At 41.5% G+C, this 18,096-nt stretch overlaps 1 protein-coding gene across 2 annotated transcripts in view; it reads right to left on the reverse strand.

Annotated features, from left to right (window-relative positions):
* The window catches only part of CTNNA2 (catenin alpha 2), a 1,167,663-nt gene that overhangs the window by 356,123 nt on the left and 793,444 nt on the right, over positions 1-18,096 (reverse strand).

Consider the following 18,096-nt stretch of genomic DNA (forward strand, 5'->3'; position numbering starts at 1 on the left):
ATTGTTACTTGTGTTACAAGAAAAGCAACAGTTAAAATTTCCTTGTGGGGTGGGGAGGGGAGTTGTCCAGGGGCCAGAAGGAAATTCCAGGAGCAAAGTAGTCAGATTCATTTTGAAATTTTAAAGAAGGGCAAACAAAGCTTATCAGATTAATGACATGTTAATTTACTCCACATGAGTAAGGACTGGAAAAAGAAAAACAGCAAGACCCTTTATATTATTGGGGCAAGGACAGTGCAATCTAACCACCTTCAAGCAAGTGAGAGGTGGACTGAGGACTGGGCATCCTTGCTCAGCCTTTAAAGCAGAGAGCATTGCAAATGGCTTTTAAAAGGCAGTGCCAGACAGTTTGTCCTAGGAACACGAAACATTTTTGCACTTAATGTAACCATCTTTCAAATCAACTCAAAATGTAACCATCTTTCAAATCAACTCAAAATCTCATCCCCAAATGCCACCTGTTCTTAATTCTCCTGAGTCTTTGATTCACCCGACATAGTAGCATTTGTGCCCTTTTTGTACCCCCTGTTAAAGGGAGCCCCTCAGCTCACTGCTCTCTTTGGTCTGGCTGAGGGGAAGGAGGCAGAATCCTGATATTCAGGGCTGAAAGCTGTGCTTCTGGAGCACAGTGCTAAGACTGCAGCACGCTTAGGTTCCCAGACAGTGACAGCACATTCCTAGTTTCTATGGGGAACGAGGAGAAAAGCCTACCTCAGGATGAATGCCTGCAGGGTAATGACTTGTAGCAAGAGACTTTAGGGGCAGAGGTGACAGAGCAGTGATGGGGTGGGGAGAGTGGGAGAAGATAATCATCTGATCCTGTGTTTGCATATTTCTGAGATGGGAATAATTTGTTAAACCAGGACAGAAAAGCTGCCTCTTCTCAGATTGCCCTTTTGTGTAATGCTTGCTTTCCCTATTTCTTTCTTTTTTCTTTTTTCTGTGTTGGGATTGATGATTGCTCCTTCTCATCCTTCATAGGTTTCCAGGTCCATCATTGAGATTTCAGTTTCTATTCAACTAAAGAGTGAGGAAGTGGTGGTAGTGGCAATTGGTGGGTACAGAGAAGGGAAGGGGAAAGCTGTGTGCATTGGACGGAGGGCTCCTTCACCAGATGATAATTTAAGCAAATGTATGATTGAAATAAACTGTGATGGATGACAGATGCTGAACCAGTGTAGCCCACATCCCTAAGTCTTTCTCTTCCCTCTCTGACACTAAAGACTTACATCTTTCTGTTTTTATTTTTCCTTTTTTTTTTTTTTTGAGAGAGAAGTCCAAATAGCAGGAAGAGGGATGGGGGGATGAGGAACCACACACTACCACCCCCTAAAACGCAAATGTCTCCAGCTACCAATCTTAGGAGGCAAAATCAGCTTTTTGAAATGCAGAATGGTATCACCAGAAGGTTTCCTTAAACTAAGGGTTGGTGGTAGGTTTCTCTTCTACCTATGGAGAAACCAGTATGCCTAAAAATTGTTTCTAAGAGTCTCTTTCAAGATAAATATTTTGCAAATGTCTTTTAAGATGTTAAGCCCTGGGAGACAGCTTCTTACACACACACACACACACACACACACACACACACACACACACACACACACACACACCCCAACACCCCAGCTCATTTTTCCTGACCAGGAAACTTCATCTTGCTTTATTTATAATTAAAACATGACATTATGACAAACATCATGCACATGACACCCATTCAGATTGTTAGTGTTCTAGAAGAGAGGTGCTTTGTTTGATAACTTTGAGGAGGGGGTTTTGAATTTAAGCATAATCATTTGGGTTTGCCTTTCTAAATAGCATACCACTCCGAGAGCAGGGGTAGCAGGAAAAAGATTCTCTCAGGCATGTGCCTTGCCTAAAACCCTACTAAAGCGACCTCCTCTAGAAGACAGCATACCTTTTTTAGAAAAAAAAAAAAAAAATTGTAGCAACTGAAGGAGGGCTCCTTGGATTCCGTGAACTTAACCATCTCATAGGAAGGCTACAGGAATCCAGCGCCCAAAGCTGCTCTGGCTTGGTGCATTAAAGAGCTGTGTGGGTGTGCTTATAGGGAAAGCTTTCAGAAGCAAAACCTTCCTGGCAAGCATCAGAACCACAAGTCCCCTCCTACCCTCTAGAAATCTGAATATTGGAAACTGTAGTTTATCTCCTATCGCCAAGACATTTTTATCTTTCACTCTTCTTGTTTCAAGGTGGCCATAAGAAAGAGAGAGAATAATCGTGCTTTGTTTTATGCTACTCCACCCACCCTGCCCATGATTAAATATCATATATGTAGAAGATCTTAAGTCCATGCATATTTCATGAAGAACCATTGGAAAGAGGAATCTGCAATCTGGGAGCTTAAGAGCAAATGATGACCATAGAAAGCTATGTTCTTACTTTGTGTGTGTGTCTGTATGTTTCTGTGTTGTGTGTCTTTGTAGGCAAACAAATGTTGTCTACACAAACAGGAATTTAGCTCACATCATTTCATGTCCCTGTGACTCTAGCTCTGGAGATTGGTGGGGGGAGGGGGAAGGGGAAAAGGCAGGAATAAGGGAAAGTGGTAGTTTTAACTAAGGTTTTGTAACATTTGAAATCTATTCTTTCTCAAATTAATTAATCTTTAAGCTTCGAGAAACTTGCTCTGACCCCTCTAAGCAAACTACTAAGCATTTAAAAGAGAATCTAATTTTTAAAGGTGTAGCACCTTTTTTTATTCTTCCCACAGAGGGTGCTAATCTCATTATCCTGTGCTATCTGAAAAGAACTTTAGGCCACAATTCACGTCTCATCCTGGGCATTGTGATGGATTGACCCTCCATTTGCAGTACCTTCCCAGCTGATTAAAGTTCAGCAGTGATATTGAGGTTTTTCGAATATTTATATAGAAAAAAAGTCTTTTCACATGACAAATGACACTCTCACATCAGTCTTAGCCCTAGTAGATTTTTAAGGTTGGACCAGAGGCAGCAGATTAAATGAGATCTGTCCTTTGCTGTACTCAGAAAAAAAAGGCAGTCGCTATGCTCAGATCGTAGCCTTGATATTAATAGTTGAGACCACCTACCCACAATGCAGCCCATACTCCCAAGACTACAAAGTTGCCATCACAAAGTAAAGGTTATTCCAGTAAAAGGAAATAATTTTCTAAACAATGTAAAAATATTCTTCTCAACTTATCAAAGTATAAGAGTGCCCTGCCTTTTCTCTCTGCTTTCAAGAAGGCAGACATTTGGTATGATTTAGCATCAACAACACATTTATGAGTGTGTGTAAGTAATCAGAGGGGCAAATGCCACTTGTTATTCCTCCCAAGTTTTCCAAGCAAGTACACACAGATCTCTGGTAGGATTAGGGGCCACTTGTGTTTCTGGCTTATTTTAGTCGACTTGTCAGCAAGTTTGATGCCTAGTCTATCTGACATGGCCCAGTAGAAGAGGGCATTGATGGATCACATGAGATGGTAAAAGAAACATCATCACATACCCCTCTCACAGAGAAAATTATCTAAGAACCAGAAATTATATCTGTTTTGGAGCAAGAGTATCATAATGTTTCAGGGTAGTCAAACATCAATCATCTCCTCTAGATGAGTGGTGATGTTGGTTGATTTGGATCTGCCATTGACAGAATGTCAAATAAAAAGGAATTAGCTAGCATATGACCATTAAATAGGCTTCTGAAATATATACACACACTCCTACCTCTCAGTCTATCTCTGTATATATAACAGCACACACACAAACATGCACACACACATATGTGTGTGTATATACATATATATGTATAAAACCACATATAACCACACACACACACATATATAACCATACACACACACACACACACACACACGTGCAGGCAGGTGACCACATTATGTAACTACCTTCTAGCACTAATTACCCTAATACTTTCTTCTTCATAATCAAACTTTTATTCAGGAAAGGATCTCATAAAATAAGTGACAGTTAAGATATAAAGGACTGATATGGCTGATGGTATTTTCAGGCATTAATGAGTAGGTAGATGCTTTGCAGGCTGGGGAACTTCTGGGCTCCTTATGCCACAGCAGAGTGTAACCTGCTGTCTAGTGGGAAGAGCCAGCAAATGGGAATATATTTTTTGAGAGTATTTTCCACCTCAGGGTTAAGAAATATATTTTTCCACTAAAGAATGCTCTACTCTGATTTTTTTTTTTTCTTTTCTGGGATTCAGGAGGCAAAATTCTTACTTCTGATTGGGCACTATCTCCTGGCCTTGCTCAACTGGATACAATTTCTGAAGACCTTTGATTTTTTACTCCAAGTAAAGGGACTGGCTATTGCATTCTTACAGTTTAGACAAACATATAAATGAGATGGAGAAATACAATTTACTGAGCAGTCACTAGTACGGTGCCTTTATCTAGATCACAATAAGTGAGGGAGGTGCCAGCAACCTTATCTTCACATGAAGAACTTGAGACTTACAGAGGTCAGGTATGTTGTGCAAAGTCACCCAGCTAGTGATTGGAAGCACTGTGATGTGCTGATTGACTTAGTGGCCTTTTCACTACACCCTGTTTCTTTATTCCTTGAATGGTTGCCCCTCCACCCCTGCACATAACAAAGAGCCTAGAACTAGACTGGGAACAGGACACATGCTCAACACATTCTTGTTGAATGCCATGGGCACAATGCTGAAATCCAGGAATTCTGACCATGACTTGTTTGCTCTGGTCACTGGTAATAGGGCAACGCAGGACTCTGCCAATAGAGGAGACTTCTCCAGGGTTCCAGGAGAAGAAATGGCCAGTACATTCAGTCCAACCCCTTAAAATAGGATTTTAGATTCAGAGAGAGTAAAGTATAGACATCCATATGTTATTGTCAGGGATTTATCTGCATTTCTTCCTTCGTGATTAAATGGATCATGTGTCTATGGTAATGGTTCTCAACCAGGGGCAAATTTGCCACCCAGTGGACATTTACTTGTTTGTGTCTGGAGACATTTTACATTTTTATGCATGGGTGAGGTGGTGCTACTGGTATCCAGTGGGCAGAAGTATGGATACTGTGAAACATCCTACAAGCGAAGGACATCCCCTACATCAAATAATTATTTGACCTAAAATGTCAAGAGTGCTGAAGCTGACATTGCTGCTTCACGATGGAAAGTAATGGTGCTGTCTAAAGCATCATGCTGTGCTTCAGTTTTGCATGGAGTGGTCTTACTTCTGGGTTAGCTTTAGATTTACCGAGACTTATTCCCTTTAAGTCTTTCTCTTGCCAGGTAACTGGAAATCTAAATTAATAGCTGTTAGGTTCATTGATAATCAGCAAAAGGGCCTATAGTTAACACATGCTTCTCAAAGAACATATGGCAAAACTTAAATTAACTAGGACAAAACTAGTCAGAACCCTCAATTGACCCACTTTTTCTTTAGCAATACCTCATTTAGGAAACAGGAAAAAAAAATCAAGTTAACAGTGGAGATTTAATTAACAAGAAGGAAAATGAGAAACTTGATATTCCTTCCAGGAGGGGTTCTGCAGTCTGAACAAATCCAATCCACCAGCCTGTGCCTTCTTCTTCCCCAACCAAAACTGTAATGTATGTGAGGTGGTGATGAACCTCTATTTAAAAAATCAGTGTACCAAAAAATAAATGCTTGAGGGGATAGATAGCTCATTTTCCATGATGTAATTATTACACATTGCATGCCTCTATCAAAATATCTCGTGTACCCCATAAATTTATGCATCTACTATGTACCCACAATAAATTTTTAAAAAACTAAAAAAAATAAATAAATAAAATAAGCTAGAAAAAAGTCAGTGTGCTCAGTCTAGTGGGTAGGGTGGACACATTTAGGGAAATGATCTCAGTCCTTAGAAACAGGATAGTCTAGAGATACAAGAATTGCAAACTGAAATCCATCTGGGGACACACAGGCAACACAGATGAGTGAGGTTCATGGGTAGATGAAATTATAAGGAACTGGATAACTCACTTAAAAGAATATAATTCACATTTGACTGGTTCTGGTTAATCAGAACATTTCTGCAGGGCAGGTCAAGTAACTGCTCTGGAAGAAATAGGGTCTAGAAGTCAGGAGTCATCATCTTTAGACATAGTACTGTTATTTATATGACTGGGATCATCTGTTAATCATCTTACTTACTTGGTCTCTGTCTCTACTTTAGATTGATTCATCTAGGTATTCCCTAAGAAACTTTCCAGTTTGGGGCTTGTATTTTACTATTTGTTTCCCCACAATAAAACTTAAAACAAAAGTGGTTTTCAAGACAGTGTCACTTAACCAGAAAATTAAAATTCCCCTGAATTCCTTTTCCTCCAGACATTCTGATTCATCAGGCTTGCCTGAATATGAATGAGCAGATATAGGTTAAAAAAAATTCACTGAGAGTCAGGGGCTTCAGAGAGGTAGGTGGACATGCTGGAAAACAGATGAGAAGATGAGAAAGCTCAGGCATGTGTGGGTGGGAAAACTGGGTTTTTAGAATGTGCAGGAAGAGATGAAAGGGAATCCTAAAGAGGACACACACACTCACCCGCACATGAGACCTAAGACACAGGGATGTGCAGTGAAGTAGACTCCTACCCACAAAAAAAATAAATTAATTAATTAAAAAAAATTGTTCAGGACTCTGAACATGACATACTACATTGTAAATGGCCACAATGGATATTAGGAGTTGAGAGACCTTTCTAGTAAAATGGGGTGTGGGATGGGAGGGAAAGAGAGAGAAAGAGAGTTTGAGAAGAAGAAAAGGCAAGGTGGGGGAAGGAGATGAGAGAAGAGAGAACAAAACAAATCAGAAAGAAAAAAGAAAAAGAGAGAGGAAGAGGAGAGAGTTTCAAGATCTGTGTTTTATGCTACTCAAGTTATCATAAGTAGCTGTGATTACACTGATTCCTCAATCCTTTTCAATCATTTCTTTATTCTGTTCTACCAGGTTAGCTATTTGTCTGTTCTCAATGTAATGTCACAAAGTTATTTTCCCTTGTGTTATGAGAAGAAGGAATTCATTTTCTAGCTGCATCTTATTTCTTTATTGCTCAGCTAGCAGAGTGCTTGTCAACCCTGGCTGCACACTGGAACCACTTGGAGCCTCAATAAATACTGACTCCTGGGCCCCACACTCAAGAGATTGTGAGTTAACTGGTCTGGGATGTGGCCTTGGTGAGGAGAATTATTATTATTATTATTTATTTATTATTATTATTTTTAAGCTTCCCAGGTGATTCCAAAGTTCAGCCAAGGCTGAGAAGCACTGAGCTAGCGGGTTGCCTACCCACAGCATGGACAACTCAGCAATCTACAACATCCAAAAGTCTGACTGCAGCTCTTTAAAAATACATGGTGGGCTGGTGCCTAGGCTCCATGGGGTCAGGTTACATGGGCTACATGGCAGGGAGAAGGCAGTCATGTTCCCACATGCCTGCCATTGACTCCATCTGGTGGCACTGATAGAAGAAAGACTTGCAAGCATCGGTGTACTCAGAATTAGTCTCTGAGCACTCTATAGTTTACAAAGTGCTGTTTAGAATTATTCTTATATTTGTTTTTATTCTCCCAATAATTTCAGAAGGCAGACAAAAACTTGTCCCATTTTTAAGACAAGAAGACTCAATCTGAAAAGTTTCAGTAGCTTGCCCAAGGTCATTGTTACTGCTGGGCTGGCACTGAGAAATGCCTCTTCTAAATTCTGGGTCTTTCTTCCTCTACCACCTTCCTTTCCTTCTCTAATTGGCTGTGTCATTATAAGGTAAAGCTAGTCCTGCTCAAAATATACAAATCAATAACTCCTTTAGGAGGATTCCTGGAAAACCCATTGCACACAGGCTCCTACACCTCCTCCAACTGAAGTCTTGCAGTTACAAAGTTTGACATTATAGTGTCACCACTGCCCTTCTGTGTCTCCACCCCATTCCCAAGCCTGACACTCTTTTCTTTGCCATAGGAGACTCCATGACACCCAGGAGACAGCCAAATAGGCATCAATTCTTTCCAAATACCCCAACACTAAAATATTCCCTTCTCACTGAGTCTACTGCATCCATAGATTTGCCACCAGCTCTTCCAAGAATGTAAACACTAAATCCTAGTAGGACACTGATTGGTGGAGTGGTGATAATTCTACTCCGGGGATTTTTGCAACTTAAACAAGGATTTTTGGGGGAAATAACCAAAGGAAATCACTCTAATGCTGGAATTTCATTTCAATTTCACTTAAACAGACGGTGGCATACATTTGGCCAGGACATCCGACCTTGTTCCCCTTAAATGAAACAACACAAGTGAATGCCCACTTATAAGAGCAGATTTGTCAACAGTTTATGGGGTTTAAAGTAAGACCAGGATAAAGATTGGATCTTCTGTCATATTTTACCTCCTTAAACCAAAGTCTTCTTTAAAAATCACATATTTTTAGGTGTTCACCATGAGCATATTTATCCTCAGTGAAGAACTCTCAATATTGCAAACTATGTGTAGCAGGGATCTCTATCTCAGAGATATTGTAGGCAGCCTTCGGTAAAAGTGAGATGGCTCAGCAGTGCACAGAGCTAGCTGGATTAGTCTGCCACAGAAAGGTCTGGAAAAGCCAAGTTACACACAATTAATGGAACAATGCAACAATCTGTCTTCAGCTGGCCAAAGCAATTCTGTCATTTGTCCCTCAGCTGCAGAACAACCACTCACTCTGTTATTTTGCCTCACTGTCTCTGCTCCATAGTGATTTCATTTATGGTGAAATCTATATTTCCCTGCAACTGAGACTGCGTTTCTTTATTTTTTAAAAATTTTTATTCTAAAAATAATGGGACTTCTCAGAATGCAGCAGCACTGCTTTGCTGTCCAGGTCATTTTTTAATCTGAGTGTTTCATATTGATCCTTTTTGCATATTATTTCAAAAATCATAAAGGTACATAAAAAAAGAGCAAACATGCTGTAGGAAAGAAAAGGAGAAGCTACATTATAACTGAAATGCCACTAAAGATAACATATCACTCAGATGCCTTTAACTTCTGATTATATTGCTCAACTCATTCAATCAAAGTAGCACAACATTTCTTGTTCAGAGCTTAAGTCAACATTTGTGGAGTGAACAATAGAACCATTTAACTTGTAAATGATTGCAGCTTTGAAGGTGAGGCATTCTCAAGAGGACTGTGTTGGCATAGGCCTATCAGCCTCACCATGAGAGTATGCAGAAGAGGCCTCTACTTCTTCCTGATCCATTTATGAAATGTGACCCCCACCTATAGGAGTGTTAATCATATATTTTACTTACTAGGTGCCTGGCAACCTGCTAAATCCTCAAGATTTTCTCATTTAAGCCCTGCAAAAAGCCTTCATCCCTCCTTGCTCAGAGTAGTATTAGCATGCTCCCTTTACAAACAGGTAAACTGAGGTCTGGCAGGGGGTCAACAACTTGCCCAAGGTCACTTACCATGGTAGGATGATGTGTCAAGGGAGACACATTCCTTGGGTTCAAATTCTGGCTGAGTGACTTTGGCAAGGCACTTAACCTTTCTGATCATCAGTTCCTTCATCTATAAAATGAACATAGGGCTGTTATAAGAATCAAGCTCATTGTTATTGAGACTGAAAGGAGTCATTCCTTATAAAGTGCTTAGAATGGTGTCTGGCATATGGCAAGTACTAGATAAGTGTTTTCTAAATAAAATATAAATAGAACAAGGTCACATAGCCAGGAAAGGGTTGAATCCGGGTGTAACCAGGATTGTCATCCTGCAAAGCTAGGCTATCACCATTTTCTTCTGTGATAGGATGAGACTCAAAAACCTGAATTCCTGAAGGCTCTGGGTCTAAAAGAGGGATATGGAGGCCGTGAAGTCTGGAGTTGCAAAGACTACACATGGTTTCCTTCCCAGCTTTCTAACTGGCCGGACCTCAGCCCATACACCACTCACTGACTTTGTTCTGGTTCCTTAGTGGCTTGGCTTTACCATTGTGGTCTGGCAGCCCTGGTGAACCTAATCCCGGAATACACGTGGCCATGTGCACACACATTCATGCACACATATCTTCCAGTTTTCCTAGGAGCTGAAGGCTAGCGGCCAGCTACGTGGGCTTTCTGGTGATGTGGCAAAACTCATTTCCCCATCTGAGCTGTTTGCTATCTGTAGTCAATTCCTGGAGGTGAAAAGCTGCTACCCAGCTTGCAATTGTTATCCAACTCCCAAACTCTTATTTAATATTGGCAATATTAAATCATACTGGCCCCTGGGACACTAAGCATACATCTTCAGCTGAAAGAGATTTGCTGGTGTTTATTTAAAGAAGCTTTTTATTTGTGTACTCACAGCCGTAGTTGGATGCTGCTCAAGTAAATTTAACAAATGACGAAGTACCCATCTGAGGTTGACCCTTTCTTCTGGCAGAGGAGGTCCTGTATCAAGAGGCAAACTCCACGTCCCAGCTTTGACACTAATTTGCTCCTGGCCCTTAAGCAAGTCAGTTCCACCTGTCCAGAACTTACTTTCTTGTGTCTGTAGTGGTGAATTCTGGCTTTCCTTCTGTTTCTCCAATTTATTAGGTAGGGTATGAAGTTAAGGAGGAGAAAATAAAAGTAAGAATAACTTTCCATACATTCTCCTTTGCTATCACTTATCAACAGGCAAAGCAATGAACTTCCCCAAAGGGAAAGACTCCAGTGTCTTCAGAGATCTACCACATCCCATAAGGAAAAACTATGTTTGGTCAGAGGGAACATTCTCTTTTGCAACTAGGGAATTGAGATACCAAAAGTTGAATGTGTTTCAAGCCACACCTTGTTCTTTGGGATTCACTCACAGAATGATTAAAGCATGCTCTGTCCGAGCTTTGGCCAGAAATGTTGGGAATACTTTGGCCGTAGTGAAACCTCAATACTTGAATCTATACTACCAGGGGATGTTAGAGCTGTTGGGAAATTGAGGACACCTTCAGTTTAGTGTTTTATGTCTTTGCTGGCTTGTTTTATTGTTTGTTTTCTACCCTCCTTCATTTTTTCTTTCCTTCCCTCCATCCTTCCTTCCTTCTTTTCTTTTTACTGAATTTATAGTTATGAGCTACACCAGTCACTCACAACAAGAGCAAAATGGCACTGAGGGAGCAAACACTGTTTCTTATGTGGGTGAAATAAATTTTACTAATTTTTGGCATAAAGCATAGATATACATATAGTACATAAACAGATATACAACATATCTATGGTATTAAGATTTCAGGGAGGGGGAGTGATTAGGAAAAATAAATGTCTAAATAGTATTTTCTAGGCGGGGGTGAGGAATGAAAAAAAAAATGACTGGGAAACACTGAGCTAGATAATGATTACAATGGGGGAGAAAAAAACAGCAAAAAGTAAAAGCATCACGGGAACCTCACCATGGTGAGGCTGGTGAGGTTCCTGTGATGCTTTTACTTTTTGCTGTCTTTTTCTCCCCCATGGTAATCACTGGGGAAGAAATGAGAAGGTCAAGGAAGTTTGGGTACTTCAGTATTCAAAACCAGGACTGAGACTATTTGGACAGGTTCATATGAGGGACTTTGTCTTATCAGCTCCTTCTGCACTCAACACATCCCAGAGTTGTCTTTATTTGGAGGATTCATGACGTACTAAAAAACTATCTGGTAGGGAATTAATTAGACAGAGCTTCTGCCATTTGCTGGCTTAGATAAATCAGCACTTTTCTGGACCTCAATTCCCTTGTCTATAAAATTCAGAAAACAATCCCTGCTCAGCCTGCTTCACAAGGATCTGGTAAAGATCAAATGAGATCATGTGAGTGACAGAACTTAAAAAGCTGTGAGGTCCTACGCAAAGATTTAAGGCAGTGGGAGGAGAGTGGTGAGAACCCGAACTGTGTGGTTGGCCCCTTACACAGAGTGACTTTTGAGGGCCACATCCTTAAACTCTTCTCCACAGGGATTTAATTCCTGCTCTTGGTCACTGCTCTAAATTAAGTCCTTCATGACTCTGTCATCCGTAGCAGGGAGCAGGGAGACAAGTACACCATTGGCTGCTTATTAGGAAGAAGGCCCTCCTGTCAGTTGACTTTTTTCCCTACCATATAACACAGTCTGACCCAAGTGGGGGCCTTAGGCAGTCACTAGTGTGACTCTGTGAACCTGTGTGTCCACATCTTTAAAATGACCATATCAGTGGCTGCCTTGCTGGTTTTTAGGAAGATTATCAGAGAGCACATGTGCGTTGAGTCGGCCAAATTGCTGGCCAGTAGTACATTCTCAATCAGAATTAGTCCCACCCCTGCCCCAACATCACAGTAGAGTGACATGTTATGTTTACAAAAATAGCCTCAGGGGAAATGTGGATGGCATTAGGAGCAATTGGTTCCCAGAAGCAGAAGCTAAGAAGAGGATTTAAGAAGTTTATTGAATGAGAACACTAAATTAGTAATATAAAAATTATCTCTAAAGAGGCGAGAACTGGAGTAGAGATTAGTAGGGCACGTAACATTGCAGAATAATTAGTAAACAGGATGAAGAATAGCACCCTCTCTGTTAGTCAATGGCAGCTGGAATGTTAAGAGGGAAGTTACAAAGATCCCTTACACCACTACAGATGCTCTGACACTTGCCTCAGGTAACTGTCTTTTATTTATTTATTTATTTATTTATTTTAATATAATGGTTCTTCCCAGTTCTGTCAACAGATTCAGTCCCCAGTCCTCCTTCTCTGAGCAGACCTCTCATCCGCAGCATATACCTGCTAGATCTTCTAAGAGCTAACATGGAGACTTCTGGAAGAAGGTGGGAGAGAAGTCCATCTCGGCTTGATTAACCATGTATCACATCATATTACTCCCATCTTAAAAGTGCACCCGTTGTTTTTCTAAGCCCTCACACAAAGGGTACTACTGTGGTCCCATATCTGTCAGCCCTTGAGAAATGCTGTTCTTGGACCTCACAGCCAAGCAGCCCTGAACTGCAGCAAAATCCAGCAACACATTCAGCAGCGAGCAGCCTGCTGAGCTCCACTGGTTTATCCAGGGCCACCAACCCCAAAGAACTGGGATGAAAGCAGATGTGAGAGAGGAAAAGGATCTGTTTTTGTTTTATTTTCTACCAGGCCCAGCTCTTTGTTGGGGGGGAAAAAAAAAAGAAGAAAAATCGAGCTCCAAGCTGGTGCCCTGCCAAGCTTCCTCCCCTTCCTTCCTAGTCCAAGCACTCCACCGTCTGTGCAGACTGCATAACAGCAGTTTCTGGAAACAGGCTGAAGAATCTGGGCCAGTCCAGAGGCAGTGGATTCCTGGTTTTTGTGTGGTGGGGTTTTAGGAATTTTATTTTTCACCTTAATTCTTTCAATAACTGCCAGCTGTTTGAAGCACATCCGTTATCAACAGCTTCTGTTTGTAAAATGAGACTGAAGGTATCCTCTCCAGAGGAATTCCTGAATCTTCTCTGTAGTTCAATGCTTTCACTGACAGTTTGGCTCAAAAAGTATGAGTGTGGTAAATATTAAAGAATGTTAATACAAATGTGATGAAACACCTAGGGATCTTTTTTTTTCTCCCCCCAAATTCTGCTTTGCTCACTACTAAAGTTAATCTTGACAGAAAATTTACTTCTCTGATCCACATCATTTCCCAAAGCAATTTTCCAACAGCAAACATAAATTTCTGGTGATCGCTTAGAGGTTTTCAATCCCTGTGTTAAGGAGGCCATGGGGTTTCAACTGTTTGCCTCACTTTCAGGTAAATGTCCCTCACTTGAAATGCTATCACCAGAGGACCCTGGGCAGCAACCAAGGACAAAGGTCCAAAAATGAGTTTTGAGGTGTCAACAAAAATAGGTTTGGTAGCGGGGAGATGATCTGAGTATCAAGATCAAATATTAAAAAGGAAATTAAGTCATTAACTAAGGAAGTAATTGCCTAAGCCCACATATCTGTAGCCGCAAATAAGATGAAGCACTAAGTAAATGCAGTGCCTTTACCTGGTGCTGAACTTTGAGCTGGTTAATGCAGATTACATTTATACCCTATCGAAGGTGTGAGTTAAGCACATATCATGAGATGACATTTGTGCTCTTCCCTTTGTCATGTTTGTCAGCCTTTAGGGCTCTCGGGAATGAAAAATGACTGGACTTTGGAATAAAATAGACCTCAATATGAGTCCCAGTTCTACCGAACACCAGCTGCGTGATGCAGGACAAATGACTCAACCCCTATTAATCTAGAGATAGCTTAAAAATTCTACTTTGAAGATATTGGGAGGTTTAGTATTAATATATGCAAAATGTTTTGCACATGCTGGACACACAGTGAGTGTTCAATAAGTGTCATTACTATCGTCAGTATCATCACCGTCATTGTCATCCTCGTCATCATTACTTTTGGTACCAAGCATATCTATTACCAATGGAGTCCATTTTGACTATACACAGTGAATCTCCTTTACAATGTTATTTGCAATGGAATGAAATTCAGTCTATGGACCACACTAGATGAATCATATAAAGCAGTATATATGACAGCAGTTTATAAGTTTTAAAGTTTGATGAAAACGTAAGGTATCATAGGAGGGGGGAAGGTGGTTGTCTTTCTGATGTACCCAAAATAACCAAAAGATGCTTAAGTCATTTCTATCATTATCTCTATTTCCATGCCTTCCCTGTACTCTCCTTTTCTTTCTACTCAGTAAAATTTTCATGATGACAAAATATCTATTTCAAGTTGTAAAGACACCTATGAGGCTTTTCTTGATGCCCTCAGCTCACCGTGGTCCTCCCTCTTACCATCAGAAGGTGTTAGAACAGTCATTGTCCTTAGCAATCAACTCTGGACTGTTCAGGACATCTCTTTTCATTGTTCATATCATTAATTTACTTATGTACCATGTCTATATATTTTGTGTCCCATTATATACTATTTATGGTCAGGGGACAACTATTTTGTATCAGTTCAATTCAGTTAGTTTCTAGGCACTGAAGGTGAAGTACAAAGAGGAAAACATAGCCCTCCTCCCAAAGGGTTTACATACCAATACAAAGGGTACAATATCCACATATATAATGACAACCAAAGGTGGAATACGATGAATACTATAACACAGGTGTAGCAAAGTCTTCCAATGATACAGCTAAAGGAAAGGGTTTCCTCAATTCAGGGAATGTGTGAGAAGTTTCATCGGGCTTGATGAAGAAGGTGGACTATACACTGCATCTAGTTAGGTGGGTGGGATTTGACATGAAGAATGGAAGGAAAGGGTCTCCCAAGAGCACAATCCACATTGTGCAAGAGCACAGAGGCAGGCAAGTGAAAGGGAAGCACTGGCTAAGTGCACCAGCAAAATGCTCAACAGCATGTGATGATTTGATATAAGTAGCTACTTCATCACCAGGACAATCCAGAATCTAATTTTATTCCATTTCAATATGGAATGTATCCTATCTATAACAGGATGAGTTAGTGAGAAAACAACTCACCACTCTTATATCCTTCCCCTACACTCATCATACAAAGAACAGAGTCCAGACTAGTGTTTCCTAAGGCCCTCTGAGGAGAATATCATCTCACAGAGGGGGGAAAAAACAGAAGAAAGTACTTGAAGGAGGTTGCTGGACATGCAGACTACACAGGGGAATGGGTATGGAGGGCTCCTTAGGAGGCTGGGTCATGGCCACCAGTGGGTCTATCCCCAGAAGAGACTTCAATAACCAAACATAGCATAAAGCAGCAATTCTGCCTGCATTCAAGGGACCTTGTGTACATAGACAATGAGAGGTAAGTGGAAATCAGGTGGCCTCAAGATCAGAGCACCATTCCTGAGAGTTCTGAAACAACATTGGACCCCCTGCACAATCAAGATGGGTTGGCATGGTAAGAAAATCTTTATGGAAATTGACAGTCAATTTCCCTGGTGAGAGGGAGCATCAAGTGGATTAGATGCAATTTTGAAAAGAAAAAGTAAAAAGGCAAGTGAAATGTTTTTACCTTTGTTGTATAGGGAATTTTATACCCATGACAGTGACTATTATCACACAAACCATGCCTGTCTAACAACATGTGAATAGCAATGGCTGAAATGTTGCTGGTATTCTGTATCAATTCATATTTGAAGGCTCATCTGTCAGAAGACCATTTAATTCTACATCAGACTTGATTGTCTGATGAACATCTCTGAAGGGACATTCATTTGCATTCCCACTGGGAGTCCTGGCTTCTCTGAGTTTTATCTGTTTATCCCGTGGGCTCACTGGGACAAAATAAAGGAACATTTTGGGAATAATGACTTGGTCCCCAGACTATGACCCTTGTACAAAGACCAGAAGCAAGATGACCATTCACCTCTCCACGGATGCCGTGGAAGAAAAGATAAATCACTCTGAGGTAAGAATGTCAAGACATCCAGGCTTGATCTTAAAGTGTTAGTTGACTGTCACCAGAGATGGACACATTTGAGTATGACACTGACTTTTATTAAGACATTAAAATAATCTAGTGAGAATGTGGGGAGGGCGGAGCAAGATGGCCGAATAGGAACAGCTCCAGTCTCCAACTCCCAGCGCGAGCAACACAGAAGACCGGTGATTTCTGCATTTTCAACCGAGGTACTGGGTTCATCTCACTGGGGAGTGCCGGACGATCGGTGCTGGTCAGCTGCTGCAGCCCGACCAGCGAGAGCTGAAGCAGGGCGAGGCATTGCCTCACCTGGGAAGCGCAAGGGGGAAGGGAATCTCTTTTCCTAGCCAGGGGAACTGAGACACACAACACCTGGAAAATCGGGTAACTCCCACCCCAATACTGCGCTTTAAGCAAACAGGCACACCAGGAGATCATATCCCACACCTGGCCGGGAGGGTCCCACACCCACGGAGCCTCCCTCATTGCTAGCACAGCAGTCTGTGATCTACCAGCAAGGCAGCAGCGAGGCTGGGGGAGGGGCGCCCGCCATTGCTGAGGCTTAAGTAGGTAAACAAAGCTGCTGGGAAGCTCGAACTGGGTGGAGCTCACAGCAGCTCAAGGAAACCTGCCTGTCTCTGTAGACTCCACCTCTGGGGACAGGGCAATAACAAACACAACCGAAACCTCTGCAGACGCAAACGACTCTGTCTGACAGCTTTGAAGAGAGCAGTGGATCTCCCAACACAGAGGTTGAGATCTGAGAAGGGACAGACTCCCTGCTCAAGTGGGTCCCTGACCCCTGAGTAGCCTAACTGGGAGACATCCCCCACTAGGGGCAGTCTGACACCCCACACCTCACAGGGTGGAGTACACCCCTGAGAGGAAGCTTCCAAAGCAAGAATCAGACAGGTACACTCGCTGTTCAGAAATATTCTATCTTCTGCAGCCTCTGCTGCTGATACCCAGGCAAACAGGATCTGGAGTGGACCTCAAGCAATCTCCAACAGACCTACAGCTGAGGGTCCTGACTGTTAGAAGGAAAACTATCAAACAGGAAGGACACCTACACCAAAACCCCATCAGTACATCACCATCATCAAAGACCAGAGGCAGATAAAACCACAAAGATGGGGAAAAAGCAGGGCAGAAAAGCTGGAAGTTCAAAAAATAAGAGCACATCTCCCCCGGCAAAGGAGCGCAGCTCATCACCAGCAACGGATCAAAGCTGGACGGAGAATGACTTTGACGAGATGAGAGAAGAAGGCTTCAGTCCATCAAATTTCTCAGAGCTAAAGGAGGAATTACGTACCCAGCGCAAAGAAACTAAAAATCTTGAAAAAAAAGTGGAAGAATTGATGGCTAGAGTAATTAATGCAGAGAAGGTCCTAAACGAAATGAAAGAGATGAAAACCATGACACGAGAAATACGTGACAAATGCACAAGCTTCAGTAACCGACTCGATCAACTGGAAGAAAGAGTATCTGCGATTGAGGATCAAATGAATGAAATGAAGCGAGAAGAGAAACCAAAAGAAAAAAGAAGAAAAAGAAATGAACAAAGCCTGCAAGAAGTATGGGATTATGTAAAAAGACCAAATCTACGTCTGATTGGGGTGCCTGAAAGTGAGGGGGAAAATGGAACCAAGTTGGAAAACACTCTTCAGGATATCATCCAGGAGAACTTCCCCAACCTAGTAGGGCAGGCCAACATTCAAATCC

The sequence above is a fragment of the Macaca mulatta genome, chromosome 13 (assembly GCF_049350105.2).
Source record: "Macaca mulatta isolate MMU2019108-1 chromosome 13, T2T-MMU8v2.0, whole genome shotgun sequence".
NCBI classification, from domain to species: Eukaryota; Metazoa; Chordata; class Mammalia; order Primates; family Cercopithecidae; genus Macaca; species Macaca mulatta.